This window comes from Leopardus geoffroyi, chromosome A2 (genome assembly GCF_018350155.1).
Source record: "Leopardus geoffroyi isolate Oge1 chromosome A2, O.geoffroyi_Oge1_pat1.0, whole genome shotgun sequence".
In the NCBI taxonomy this organism is placed as follows: Eukaryota; Metazoa; Chordata; class Mammalia; order Carnivora; family Felidae; genus Leopardus; species Leopardus geoffroyi.
The window spans coordinates 166,735,920-166,750,103 of NC_059331.1; the positions used below are offsets into that span (position 1 = coordinate 166,735,920).

The 14,184-nt window shown below is 59.3% G+C and overlaps 1 long non-coding RNA gene across 1 annotated transcript; it reads right to left on the reverse strand.

The window, feature by feature from the left end:
- Positions 1 to 1,205: 1,205 nt before the first annotated feature.
- On the reverse strand, positions 1,206 to 4,336 carry LOC123607719. Its single transcript, XR_006716867.1, has 4 exons — positions 3,997 to 4,336; positions 3,742 to 3,913; positions 3,224 to 3,484; positions 1,206 to 2,933 (listed from the first exon to the last, which is right to left on the reverse strand). It is a non-coding gene; the product is annotated as an uncharacterized LOC123607719 (long non-coding RNA).
- Positions 4,337 to 14,184: the final 9,848 nt, after the last annotated feature.

Genomic DNA, 14,184 nt, shown 5'->3' on the forward strand with positions numbered 1-14,184 from the left:
CCCCCCCCCTCCCCGGAGCCAGCTCTTCCGGGCCTCGGACCCCCTCCCTCCCTGGGGAGGCAGGCACACCTGCGTGGCTGGGTGACCCAGGCGGCTGGCGGGCAATCCCGCGTCGTCCCTGCTCGGATGTGGGGCTTGTCAAGAGGAAGGACAGACGAGCGTTGCGGGAGCGGGTCCGTGCTGTTTTCCGTACAGCGTGTGTTCTTTCTGCCCCGGGGCAGCCATCGCAAACCAGCCACTCCACGGCCACAGAGCCACACGCCCCTGTCTGGCCTGCGAGCCCCCGGAGGCGACCCTCTTCTGCCGTCATCACCCCAGCGCTTGGAACCCACTGGAACGCTTCGGCCCTGCCTCCCTCCTGCCCCTCTGCCCACCCGCCCCGCCCCGCCCCTGCGTCCCCCGTGGCCCCGCGAGGCACGTGGCCACCCCTCAGGGTGGCGGCTTCTTTCCAGGCCTGGCTCTCATCCCCTCCCTCGGCCTTCGCCACACCCCAGCCCACACGGAAGCTTCTGGAACACGCAGCAGCCCAGGCGGATGTTCTTGGGTGGGGGCTGGGACCAGACGGAAGGAAAGGGCGGAGGGAGTTTCCCGCACCCTCACAGCCCAGCACACCCTGGTCCCGCGTGGGCCCTGCCGGCCCCCCTCGTCAGGGCAGACGGACGAGGACACACAGGCATCGGGAACAGCACCGCAGTGGGAGGGGGCTCCTGTGTCCCCGGCCTGGCTGCCGCCCGGCCTGCCACACCCCACCCCCCTCCTCCTGCGGAGTCTGCAGAAACAGGGTCCCACAGGCCGGGGGCTTGAGCGGCGGAAGTGGACCCTCTCCCAGCCTTAGATCCAGGCTAAGCTGGCACCTGCAGGGGAGGCCCCCTGCCTCGTCGGGCCTCTGGGGGAGCCTGCGGGCCTCCCTGGTCCCCGCTTGCGGACGCTCGGCCCGGCCTCCACCTCCGTCATTATGTGGCCTTCCTCTCTGGATGTCTCTGTGTCCTCCTGTCCTCCAGTCAACGTCTACAGGGCCACCCTGCTCCAGGATGACTAACGACAGGTGCAAAGACCCCTGAGGGTCTGGGAAGGACGTGACGGGGCGGGACCCTGTCGCCCCAGTACAACCGTTGTCTGTTCAAGCCCCCCCCCCACCACCACAGTCCTCTCCCCTCCTCTAAGGGAGGGGCAGGCTAGAGACCCCAAAGTGTGACATGGGGCAAGGCTGTGTCCTCTGGGGCCGGAGCCAGCGGGAGCCAAGCCACAAGCCGGGGAGGCCCGTCCCGCTCTCTTCTCGGTGCCTGGTCTGGGACGCGACACGCTGAAGCGAGTGCGTCCCCTCCAGACCCCGGGTTCTCGGCACACCGCTCAGACCACCCAGGGGTGGGGACCGCTCATCGCGAGTCCTGAGAGTCAGATGAAGTCAGACGCTCCAGGGTTACTGCAGAACGCAGCCTCCCCGCAGCCCTTCAGGCTCTTCGGGCCCTTCAGGAAGTGCGGACGCCAAGGTGGTGGGGGGGGTTGCTGAGAGTCTGCAGCTGAGGCCGCAGGTGCTCCCGGGGAGGAGCGGGGACACCGGCTCATCCTGGGTCCGCCCCAGGGGCCACCAGGGGAAAAGAGACCCACGCGTGGCTGGCACAGGTGATAACACAGATCGGGTGCTCTCACCCCACGGCTGTGGGTGTTTCTCTACCCCTCGTCCGGCCACTCGTGACACGTGACCGAGGGCGGGCCTGCCCTCAGGATGCCCCGCTCCCGGGGGGTCATCGGAACGGGGCCGGCTGTATGGGAAAAGCCTGCCGGACACGCAGCCTCCAGGTGCCACGGAGACCCTGTGGGGCGCCTCCGGGACCCGGGCAAACACTGCATCTATAGGCCACGTTCCGATTTGGACGCTGCAAGGAGGGTGCATTTAGCCAGCTCTGCAGCAAAGCCATCCACTCGGTGTGGGGACGGTCATGGGGGAGGGGGTCAGCAGAGGCGGGCAGGGCTGGGTAGTGCTTCCTCGGCCGAGCGTCACTACCCGGGGAGCTGGTTCCCGTCTGGAACGGCGGCCCACACCTCGGTCCCCAACTTCTCCGGTCAGGCACCCTCTCAAAGGATTTGATTTTCTCTGAAGGAAAATCCATTTGCCACCTGAAAGGTGGCAAAGCGCTCGGCACCCACACTTCAAAGGCTCCCCGGCCCCCAGCCCTGCAGGTGTCCTTCCCCTTTCGTTTCAACTTCAATTTTGCAGCAGCTGTGGATGAGGCCAATGTCAGGAGGGCTGTTTTTGAGGCCAGGTCGTTGGAGGCTGGGTGAATGTGACCCCAGAAGCAGGACGGCTGGGAGAGATGCTCACGAGTGCTCGTTTCCTGTAGAGCACAGACCACACGGGGGCCGCGGGCGAGTAACAGCCGCTACTCGGGGGCCACGCCATCTTGGGGTTCAGAGACCCCCAGCCCCTGCTTCACCCGGGAGCGGCTGTGCCCCTCCTCAGAGGAGTCTGCAAAAAAGGCTCATGACAGTGAAACCCAGACCTGCCCGTGTGTCTTCAGGTCTCAGATGGTCTGGTTAACACAAACACCTGCAGCATCCATCCGTTTATGGGGTCTGGGGTAAAGGAAAACTCGCAGGAAGCGGGTAATTTCCCCAAACTCCATCAGGCTGTCCGTGCCCCCAGCCCCTGAAATGTGGAAGCCGGGAACCCCGACGTGAGTGTGGTTTTGTTCCAGAGACAACAGGGGCACGGTTTCAAGCCGGGCAGGTGAGGTAGGCTCCCTTAATAAGAAAGCCTCTCCACTTTAATATTATTTTCCCTACTTTGGAGGGAATCGTCTGATCCGTTACTAAACACACTTCCCGAGCTTTCGTCGCAGTGTATTAAACAGGCGTGGCTGTTTCTGGATGGGCTGGGGGACATTCACTTACGGGGCCGGTGACAGCTTCAGTCCAGCTGTGTTTCTGCCGCCCTGTGGGAAGACAGGAGGTTCGGGGGACAAGGGTCGCCAGTGGGAACAGGTGTTTAGGCCGAAGAATCCCAAAGAGGCTGGCGTTGCTGCCCGGATGGTGGACAGAAGCAGATGGACGGAGGCCAGGTCGCCAGCGGGGATTAAGTCTCATTAGATCAAAGCTAAGGACGGGGGGGTGGGGCCCAGGGTCAGCATCGGGAATCTCTCCCGGCAGGGGTTACGGGACAAATGGCATGTGGGGCCAGCTGCGCTCTTTGATTTGGGAACATTGGAGGCTTCCTCCAGCTCACCCTCAGGGCGGGGACCAGGAGGCTCCGAGTATGAAAGGCCGGGTCCCAGCAGCCAGGTGGGTGGCCGGACCTCCGTTGCCTCCTCCTTCCCCGTCCGTCCGTTGTCCTCTCACGACAGTGGATGGTGGGCAGGACGGGCCTCTCTTTGTGAAGGTGACGCTGTGCAGGGCCAGACCGTCTGGAGACAAAGCCCCCATCGCTTACCTGGGGGCGCGTCACTGGGGCAGGTCACCAAACCTCACGGTGCCTCGGCTTTCTCCTCTGTGAAATGGGAAGAATGAGGCTGGAGCCTATCCCTCAGGCTCGCTGGGAGGCTGCATTCCTGAAGCGGCAGGCACGGTGATCGCTGCTCAGGGAGTGCTCCCCAAGTACACCTGATATCAGCTGCCGGGGCTCCCCTCTTCCCGGCCCGCCCGTGGCTGACCTCCGATGGTGGATGGTCGGTCGATCATTTCATCTGGCAAGGCCCTGGGGAAACCCCGCCCCCACCTTGCACCTGCCCTCCCGAGGCTTCTTACCTGCAAAGGTGATGCACCTTTGGACCGGAGGTGGTGGGAGGTGGGACTCGTGCCCCGGCCGGAGCCCCTCTCTGCCCCCCGGAGGATGTGGTCCTAAGGGGTCAGGAGAGCAGGTGCAGAGGTGGTGAGAACGGCAGAGGCTTGCGCGAGGCAGCACGGTCTGCTCAGACCCCTGCAAGTATAAAAAGGGCCTTCCACGGGATGTTCTAGAGCATGATTGTCCTGTGCATGTGCGTTTAGATACATCTCCCTCACCTGTCGTTCTCTCACTGGCCCAGCTCAGCACAGGTGAGGAGGCGTCTTCACATGCTGGGCACTGGATCCAGGCTCGAAGCTGAGGGAAGCCGTCCACAGGAAGTGGACAGTAAACATGGGGGAGTGAGTTGAGCGGCTTTTTTGCCATAGTGTGGAAGGTTCTAGATAGGCCTATCGGTGCCCCATTTATCCAAGCAGTAACTAGGAAACTATGCTGGAGGCCGCCTTCCTTGAGTTAAAGCACACAGATCGTGGGGTGCCTGGATGGCTCAGTCCGTTGAGCGTCCGACTTCGGCTCAGGTCGTGATCTCACGGTTCGTGGGTTCGAGCCCCACGTCAGGTTCTGTGCTGAGAGCTCAGAGCCTGGAGCCCGCTTTGGATTCTGGGTCTCCCTCTCTCTCTCTCTCTGCCCCTCCCCCACTTGTGCTCTGTCTCTGTCTCTCAAAATAAAATAAAAACATTAAAGACCACCACACATAGTGGGGCAAGCTCTGGGGGGCTACAGGGCCCATGCACCTGCATATCCCTCGGCACACTTAAAACCATGTTTGGCTCATAGCAGGCGCTTGATAAAATTTGCTGAGCACTGCTGTCCAGAGATCTTGGATTCCAGCATTGTCTCTCCCAAAGGACTCGACCCCACCTCCTCCTAGTCAGCTCCGTGACTCATTCACTCACATCGGAAATTTGAAACACGGTCTCTGATCACTTCAGCAGGTTAAAATTCATCCCAGCGCAAAGCGCTCTCTTATCTGACAACGGCCCCCCTGCTCCGAAGGGCACGGCCACAGCAAGTGCTCGGGGCAGAATCCAACACGCGCTTGGCCATTTGGGCCACAAGGAAGCAAAACATGTCCCGCCCCACACCACTAAGAGCAAACGTCATGCGTTGAGATATTTACGCATTTCTGAAGAAACGTATAAATGAGTATTTGCTCATCCCTTTTTAGTCTAGGCTTCTTCGCTCCAGGGTGAAGGGAGTAAGGTCGGCTAATCATCACTTTACAGGCCAGTCATCTGAGACCCCCCACCTCCCCAAATCCTGCGCAGAGCGGGCTCCCCACGGGCACACTGAAGTGGTCGGCAGAATATGTCAGTTCTCAAGGCAGATCTTGGTCAAATTCTGACCAACTTACTAGCTGTGTGGCCTTGAAAAAGTTGTTGCCCTGTTTGTGCCTCAGTTTCCTCACTGGATGGGATAAACGGACCTGCCTCACTGACTCGTTGGAAAAGATTAGCCACAATAATCCACGAAGAGCGCTCAAAGCCACCTGGCCCGTCCCGTCTCGTGGTTATTGTTACAAAGGAGGCCCTGGCTACACCGCCCGGCCACGGCCCGCCCTCCGCCTGGGGGCCCTGAGGCCGACTCCCATGGTCACAGGCATTATTCCCGGGCCCCTCAACTCTCGCCGAAGGTCCTGTTTTGCACGCAGCTGGGTCTTTTTTGCTAAGATTCTGCAAGCATCCAGGCAGGCTCCAGGGAAGCGTCTAGGGCCCCAAGAGAAAAGCGTCAGGATCCGAGGAGCTGCCCCCTAAGCTCTCCGCAGGGTTCCGCCGGCAGCCCTGAAACGTGCAGAAGAATGTGGGGACCCCATCCAACCTGTGACAGTCCCTGGCTAGATTTCCGGTCTTTGTCAGCCGAACAAAGGCGCGTCTCCCCGCTCCCTGCACCCGGGAACTAGACCACCGTGAGCGGAGGAAAAGGAAACATAATCTGGCTGCGGTTGTTGGCGGAGAGTTCAAGAACAAACTCCCCTTTGTGTCTTCTGGCTCCGTGCAGGAGAGTGATAAAGCCAGCCAGGGGAACAGGAAAACAATTTCTTGACTCGCTCTGTCGCCTAGCTCCCTTTTCCAGCACGAGCTGCCGGGCGTGGGCTGGGTGCGCCCTTCTCCCCTGGGGCGTGGAGGCCGCCAGGGCGCAGCGCTGCGGGTAGGGGCGGGGCGGGATCTGGGGGCCCGGGGAGCGTCGCTCCGCCGTATGGGGCGCAGCCCGGAGGCCAGGCCCGCCCTATCCTGGGAGCCATCGAAAGCGCCAAAGCCTTGTCTGAGGTGATGCCCATGGTCCCACAGCTCCCAAGAGCTTCTGGAAAAGTCTATGGCCCTGCATCCTGGCCTCTCTGAGCCGGAGGAGCCCTTTCTGTGGGCCCCACCCACCCCTTGAGCAGGTTCCGTTGGGGAGAGAGATCATACCGGGTGGGACAGCGGCGCGCCGGCACCAAGGAAGGTCTCCTAAGCAGACCCGAGCCCCTGCCTCCACTCGAATCCTTCCACGTCTGACCTTACTCCGGCCTCATCGTGGAGGCCTATGCACTGGTGGGCTCGGACTACTTGTTCTGCATTTATTCGAGAAGGTTCAAGGGAGAAACCACATTTCTCTGGACCGGGCCAAGAGTTTAGGGCAGGAGTGGCGAAGACGGTCTGAAAGGACTAGGGTGCGCGCCTTGGCAGCGAGCAGACGGAAGCCGCACTCCTTCTGATCCTGGGACGGAGCCCTGGAGCCGAGCCCGTCCCGCGCAAGACGCCGGGCTCCGGACCTGGCCTCCGGGTCCCGCCCGTGGCTCCCTCCGGGCGGCCCCTGCCTCCGCCCGCCCTGGCGCGCCCTCCCCCATCAGGGAAGTGCTCGAGGGCAGGTGCTCCTGAGGTAGGGGAACAGCCGGCAGAGCCCAAGACCTGCGGGGTCCCTTCTTCCTGTGGGGAGAAACTCGGGGCTCCCCACCCGCGGCTGCCCCCAGAGCTGGAGGCTGGCGCCACGGGGCGGCTCAGCGCGCCCCCTGCTGATTGCGCGGGGCGGGGGCAATGCCACCTCCCTGGGGAGGCCCCGTTTCAGAAGGCGGAGAGGAGAAAGGCATGTGTCCCTGGCCAAAGACGCCTGGTTTCGGAACGAAATCTCCAGAACGAAACAAAAACCAGCCTGGCGGGACGCAAGCGTTGGTCAGCGTTCCCTCTGACTGGTATATGGCCACGGTGGGGAAGAGAGTCCCCTGCCCAGGCCGCCTCCCCCTTTGCTGACCCGCCTCGACCGCGGGCGACCCCAGAAATCAGGTCTCCCAATGGGTCTCCCGTTTAGACAGAATCCAGGGTCCTAGGCATCTGCGGGTCCACGTGCACCCGCAAGGCCAGAGGAAGGCCTGCTCCCTAAAAGTGGCCCGGGGTGGGAAGGGACTGAGGGAATGACTTGGCCGCGGCCGCTCCCGCCCGCAGCCCAAACGCGCTCGGTCTCCTTCCTTGGGCTCCAGGCACCGAACGAGAACCGCTCCGACCCCGGATTTTTTCAAATCTCTTTTGCTGGTTTTCCGCGGCTTCCCTCCCGAGAGGCTTGGTTTCCGGCCAGCCCTCTCGCCTCCTCGCCCCACTGCTCCCCCCGCGCAGCCCTAGGGAACAGCGCAGACGCCAAACGCGCCGGGCCCGGCAGGCTCGGTCCTCGTCCGAGTGCGCTGAGCGAGCTGCTAGGGGGCGCGGCGCCTCTCGGGTCCCGGGAGCGCAGTGCGAATCCCGGCGCCAAGGCCCGGGCGCTCCGGTCTCCGGGCCCGAGCCCCGCCGCGCAGCCTCTGGCGGGCGCTTCAACCCTCCGAAAGCGCAGCTTCATTTATTTATGTGTTTTAATGTCGTCAACGGGCAGCTAAATGAATTGCAATTTGTAGTTTTTATGGTTAATTTGAAATCTCGCTCTTGTTGGCTAATCCTGTTAGTTGGCGGCCAAACAAGGGGAAAGTCGTGTCGCCGCCGCGGTGGTTCTAACGGGCATTTTACGTGAAATGACACCGGCGGCCGGAACAAAGGGCGCAGCCGCACCCGCAGGCCCAGCGGCCGCGGCGGGTCGGCGCCGGCGCCAAGCGAGCCGAGGCCCGGGCTCCGCGCGCCCCAGCCACGCCGCCCCGACCTCGAAATCGGGGGCCCCGGTTGTGGCCGCGAGCTTCCCCCACCCCCCCTCCCGCGCCCCAGAGCGTCGCCCCGCGGCCCCCGAGCCGCCCCGGCCTCGCCCACCCCGCCGGGCGTCCGGGCCCTCCTGCCCTCCTCGCCTCCTCTCTGCCTCCCCGGCCGCTCTTGGCGCCGGGCCCCACGGGGAGCGGAGCGGGGAGCGGGGCGGTCGGGGAACGCCGTCCCTTCGTCCCCCTCCCCCCGCCCAGGGGCAGCCACCGTGCGGGGGCCCCAGCTCCTTCCGGCCCCCGGCGCGGCCCGGATGGGGGTCCCCGGGGCGGAGCGCGCGTCAGTGGGGGCGCTGGAGCGCGCGGCTCGGCTTGTTCGCGCGTTGTCGCCCGCGCCGTGTTCCTTGTCCCTGGCGCCTGCTCGGTGCCGTCCCAGTGCGTTTGATTGAAACGCGGCTGCGAGAAGGTGTCGAGCAGGGAACGCGGCGCGCGGCGCGCGGGGCGGGCGGGGCGAGGCCGCCGAGAGGGAAGGGGACCCGGGCGGGGAAGGGGCCCCCGGAGAAGCCCGGGAGCGCGGCGGCGCTGCTTCCAGGACTCCTATTTTGAAATCGGCGGCTGTGCCCTCCGGGGCGCAGGATGCAAGGGTCAAGTGTCACTTCCTCTGGCAGTCAATCTCCAATATTCCTTGTAATGTTTCTAAATGGACGAATTCATTACGCGGGGGACACGTGAATGGGGAGAGGCCGCTGGCGCGCCGGGTCAATAGCGTCCACTAATGGTTCATTTTGCACAGCGGAGCGCGGCGCCGTGGAACCCAATCAATAGTGTTCACTTCCTCGCCGCCACGGGCCTAAAGGTCACTTAGGGAAGGTGGGAAAGGGCAGGCCCCCGACAAGTCCTAACTGTCTCTCCTCTCCCCCCTCTGACCGGTTCCCCCCCCCCCCCCCCCCCGCGCGACCTCCTCCACCCTGGCGGTGGAGAACCGGGGGTCTTCCGGGGGTGGAGGGGGTTGTAGGTCGCTTTTGCAAGGACAGGGGCTCTTCTGGCTAAGGGGAGGGCGACAGGGTGGCAAGCCAACAGGCGAGACCGCGGTCTCTCCTCCCGCTGTTTTTCAGAGGAAGCATTGAGTACAATGAAAAAGGGACCATCTCCTTGTCCCTTCCCGCGGGACCGCCAGGACAGGAGAGGGCTGGGGCAGGCAAAGCCCACTCCTTCCACGGGAGGAGATTTCAAAATGATCCAGGAGAGGCAATGCCCAGAGAGGAAAGCCTGCCTCAGCTGGGTGGCCTTGAGGGCTTCCCCGAAGGGGTCCTGGAGCTCAGAGCAGGGAAGGACACCCAGAAGGTCACCCAAAAGTTTCTCCCGGGGAAATGTCAGACGGGGCTGGCTCCAGATTACAGGGTGGAACGAATTCCCTGAGTTTGGTGAAGGGAAGTAAAAATTTGCCTCCTGGAAACTCCTCCATCCCTGCCCACCGCAGCAACCAGAGAACTTCACCTCTCTTCCCTTGTCTTCCTGGGGTTCCCACGGCGAGGAGGAGGAGGAGGAGGAAGGTCATGGGGTTCACACTTGGGGGGGGACATCGAATGGTTGTATCTGACCCTCAGAAACCTGTGACGCTCTGGGTATATACATGGCCGTCCCCCGGACATGTGTCTCTCGCGGGAGCCTTGTGGATGCCATAGAAGGCAGACTTTGCACAAACCCTGCTTGGCTGAAAGGAGATGGAAGGGGTTCGAGTCGCGGTAGGAGGTGCAGCGTGCGCTTACTTACGGGCGTCAAGGCCAAGGTCAGGGGAAGAGAGGGTCCTTGGTGAGCGACCCACAGAAAACCCAGTGAGCTTCCGCTGCTCTCTCCCTTGTGGCTGGTGGCTGGCGGGGACCCAAAGGCAGGGACAAGAAGGCATCTCCGCTCCCTTTGGATGTGAGGAGGTGGAGCGGAGTGGAGGTGAATGGCTCTGAGTTAAGACGCGGCCACCACCTGCTTGTCGTGGCTGCTAATGCGTTTCTCACCTCCCCAGGCTTCAGCCCTATCTATTCCCCCGGAAAGCATGCTTTTAAAGAAACTCAGATGTGAGGACTGTGGCAGTGCTGACTGTCCACAATGCATCCCGTCTTGGCTTATGGTCAGATGGTTCGTTTCCACCATCGTCTGCGGGTCTCTTTGCAGCAGGGGGGTTAAACCTGTTTGCACTTTGATTTACCTGGAAACGCACTTCCCTCCTCCAGCTCCGTTCCCCCCACGAGCGGCTGCCTGTGAGGCTACTTCCAAACCTCCTTGTCCTCCCCATCAGGTACCTGTGCCCAGGGAAGGCTAGAGCACTTTGCTCAATTGAAGGAAGTAACCTGTACGAATAGGTAAACGCAGGCTAAGGCAACACAGCTAAAATCTTTGGCCAATTAAATCTGACTTTTTTTTTTTTTTTTTTTTACCAAATTCTGGATCTTAAGTTATTTATTCAATCTTCAGTTATCCTATTAAAAGGACAAACATAGATCCTATTAAAAGGACAAAGGGACCTTTGGTGCCAATATTTTTTGGAAAGCAAGCTCTTTTACAAATTCCCACAGAATACATTCTTTTACTTAAACTTGTCTATCATGGAGCTTCTCGAATAATCATATGAATGCTGTGTCCTCATCGTGTCGGCCTCCTCTAAGCCTCTGAGCCAAAATACTGTAAGGTCAAGCACTTGCTTTTTATTTCTACATATTAAAATTGCTCCTAAGAGTGGACTTTCCGCACACGATGTGTCAGGACAGGAAGCAAATGTTGTTTGAGGGGAAGATTCCAATAACAACCCCATTTATGCAAGCACATCAGAGCAGAAAGAATCATTTCTGTTAGTTAACATTTTTAAGCCAGAAAATTAAAAACAAATATTTAACTTCCCAATTTGGAATTCGGGTTGGCATTTGACTGCAAAACTTTTACAATGCATACTCAATGAGTTAAACACAATCTTTACTAGCCAAATAAAACGGCCTTCGTGTGGCTCAAAAATAAGTTTGAATAAACTGAAGGATAAATAAAACGTGTGACGATGCCCGGGGAGGGAGCTGATGTGTGCGAACTTGGCCAAGAGACAGCTTTTGGACTCTGCCCAATTCAGGGGTTTTAAGACGTCTTTTATTAGATGCTATATTTAGAGAAGACAAATATTGAATAAATACGTACACTTACAAACATTAACCGTTCCCGCTTTGTTCTCTTCCACGCCGACTTTACGGTCTGTTGGGGATGCACTTGCCCTTCTCCGGTCTCCATTGCTCCCTTTCTGTTTGGGGCTCACGCTCCCCCTCCCCCCGAGTGTTCTGTGATTGTGCGTGGGTTTATCTCCTTTCCCCTACACAGGTCACCAGTGGGGAGCAAGAACTGGAACCTCGCGGCTCGCTGGACGGCCTCTTGTGTGCTCCGAGCCCCTCCAAGTGAGCAAAGGAAGGAGGTTTCTAACGTGGGGGCCGCCCCGAAGCCCTAACACGATGTCCCTTCTGGTCCCAGCACACACCTGGCTAGGCCTCCCTAAAACGTAGCTTAGCTGGCCTCCGTGGTTCGAGCGCTGAGTTCTGGCCAGAAACATCCTAATATGTGCACTCCAAACCCCTCTCCCAACACGCACAAAAACATGAGAGCCCTCGAGCCAGGAGCTCGGGCTCCGGCCTGACCAGGGCTCTGCTGGGGCTGGGGCCTTGGCAGAGCTCCCTGGGCCGTGGGGCCCCGGCCCCCGGTAAGCGGCGCTCCTGGAACCAGGGAGCAGCTCGCCCTTCCCCCGCCTCGGTGCGACCCCAGCTCATGTCCCGCCCCTGGGCCCCAGATCCTTTGAGCTCCGTTCGTTCACCGGTGCAGACCGCCATCCTTCGAGCTGGAGGCTGCCAGTCCCAAGGCCGACAAAGGCACAAATACAGTGAGAGCCCACTCACGTCTGTAGTGGTTATTATTCGTGGTGTCTGTGGGTCGGAGATGGGGAGGCGGGGGTGGGGTGGGCAGGGGTGCAGACTAAATGGCTTGAAGGAAGAGGCCGGTCTCTGGGTTTCTCCAGGGCCCCTGCAGGCACAAAAGGAAAGGCCGCCCTGCCCCCTCCTAGGGATACCCTGGAGAGGAGAGCCGCCCCCACACCTAAGCTCTTTCCTCTTTCACCTGAGAGGAGGGTTCACCCCTACTTGTAATTTCTGGCTAAACAACAAATGTTATAATTCATCCGGATAAAGACAGTCTCCCTCTAACACATACACCTGCTGGTTAGGCACAAGCTTGGGAAAATCAGCAGAGGGTGTACATCCCAGGCCCAAACAAAGGTGTGCGAGTGAAGGGACGTTCTGATGTTTTCTACATCTTCGGTCAACACGCAGCTGCTGTGGAACTCTCCCCCCCCCCCCCCCCCCCCCGCTGTCCCTGTCCTCCATGTTGACAATTGTTTAGCCTGGCCCGGTCTGGGGACGCCTCTGTGTCACTTTAAGCTTGGGGTTCAGCAGAATGAGCCAGAGAAGGGCAGGGTAGGGGTGTGCCCCACGTCCTCCCGTCATGCAGCACCTGGGGGGGGGGGATGGTGGTAGGGGGGTCGGGTAACGATGGCAGACGTCTGGGAGAATGAAAACCTCGCTAAGAGATACAGACCTGAGTAAAGGAAAACCCCCAAATGTGATAAAGATGGGGAGAAGAGGCAAAAAGGGTCCGATTCTTTGGGCCTTTAGGACCGTCAACTGTCTCATGTGTCTAATGTGTTCACTAGAGGAACCAGACCAGAGTTCAGACCAACGAGGTCGTGGGTCTTACCCCACCTATGAGAAAATAACGGGCCCTGGGGTCCTGAAGCCTTAGCAATAAGTGAGATTATTGATTAGTTTTTAAAGGGGCACCCGTGCATGAATTCGCAAAGCAAGCCATTAAAACATGGAATCAGTGAGATGCGGCCTTGCAAAAGGGCTTTGTTACTGCTAATGCACACACACACACACACACACACACACACTACCTTACATATGGGAAACAGGAAACATTTTAAAAATAAACAAATCCCTGACTGCACTCCCACCAGATTGATCAAAAGGGAACCACAGACCTCTTGGATTCACCTAAACGCATCACCCAAGAAAACTATGAAAACGCGCCACCCAGGACTTCGCCAGCCTGCCCACGGGGAAGCTCTCAGATAGCAGTTACCCAAGGTAGGCGAGGCCAGGGCTCAGACGAAGCAAACTTCTCTTTCCATTCCCCCGGACAGGACACAGCCAATCTGCCTCTGTGAGCAGACATGGGCAGACATCTACCCAGCGTTCTGGCCCTGCACAGTTCTTCTGGGGACACCTGTCTCTCCCTATAGAAACTGACGTTCCAGATCTGTGCCCTCCCCGGCTTACCGCGTGCCGTCTGCAAGGGAAGCCGAAAGAACCCCCTGGCCGGCCTCTCTCCCCGCCCTCCCCTCAAGGGGGAAACTTTGATCAAGCAGAACTTTTCTTTTCCTTTGGCCCCCCGAGCTTCCTTCGACGGATGCCAGAACCTCAGAAGCCTTTTGGATTAATTCTGTCCCCTCTGGCTTTCTGTCTGCAGCTCATCCTGAAAAGCGCTCTCAGAAATGCCACAGACAAGTCAGATTCAATGACTTCCCAGTGGTTCATGAACTGACCGTGGCTACCTCGGGAAACGCACCCCGGGGCCCCCAAAGTTCACGGCTCAGCGCTGTACACACTGAAACAATTAGAAACGTTCCCTTGCTTTGCCCCAAAGAAATCGTGTTAATGTATGACACACGGGAGCCCGATTAACAAATCGAGACTAAATCTGCATGTGGCGAAATGCAATAAAGATCTACGCATTTTTCTCAATAGTAGAAACAACAGGCTTTGCCATGGAGTTCTGCAGTGTCTGCGTTTCTCTGCTTTTAAACACCGAATCTGTCTGGGTATTTAAAAAATGAATCGATTGCTGTCGCTGCCTGTGGGGAAGGAGCCTGTCTGCAGCGCGTGGGGTGTCCTTCCATCAAAGGGACGCCAGGGGGCAAGAGGCGTTAACAAAGAACGGGCGTAGACGCGCTGCCTTTATCTGCCCGTGCGTGTCACTTTCCAGGGCGAAATGTCATTTTGCAAGGTTATACGTTTCCAATTCCACACAGAGCCTTATCGCTCATCATTTACCTCTTGGGCACAAACAAACATCCTCTTTAAATGAAACCAGGGAAGGGAAACGTATACCCTCGCACAATTAAAAATCACGCAAGAATGCCAGACTGTATTGAACATTGCTGATAATCCGACTTACCTTGCTGATACTTTGGCCTAATCCTATTTCCTCCTCGCAGGAGAAGGATTCTACAAGGCCATGTTTT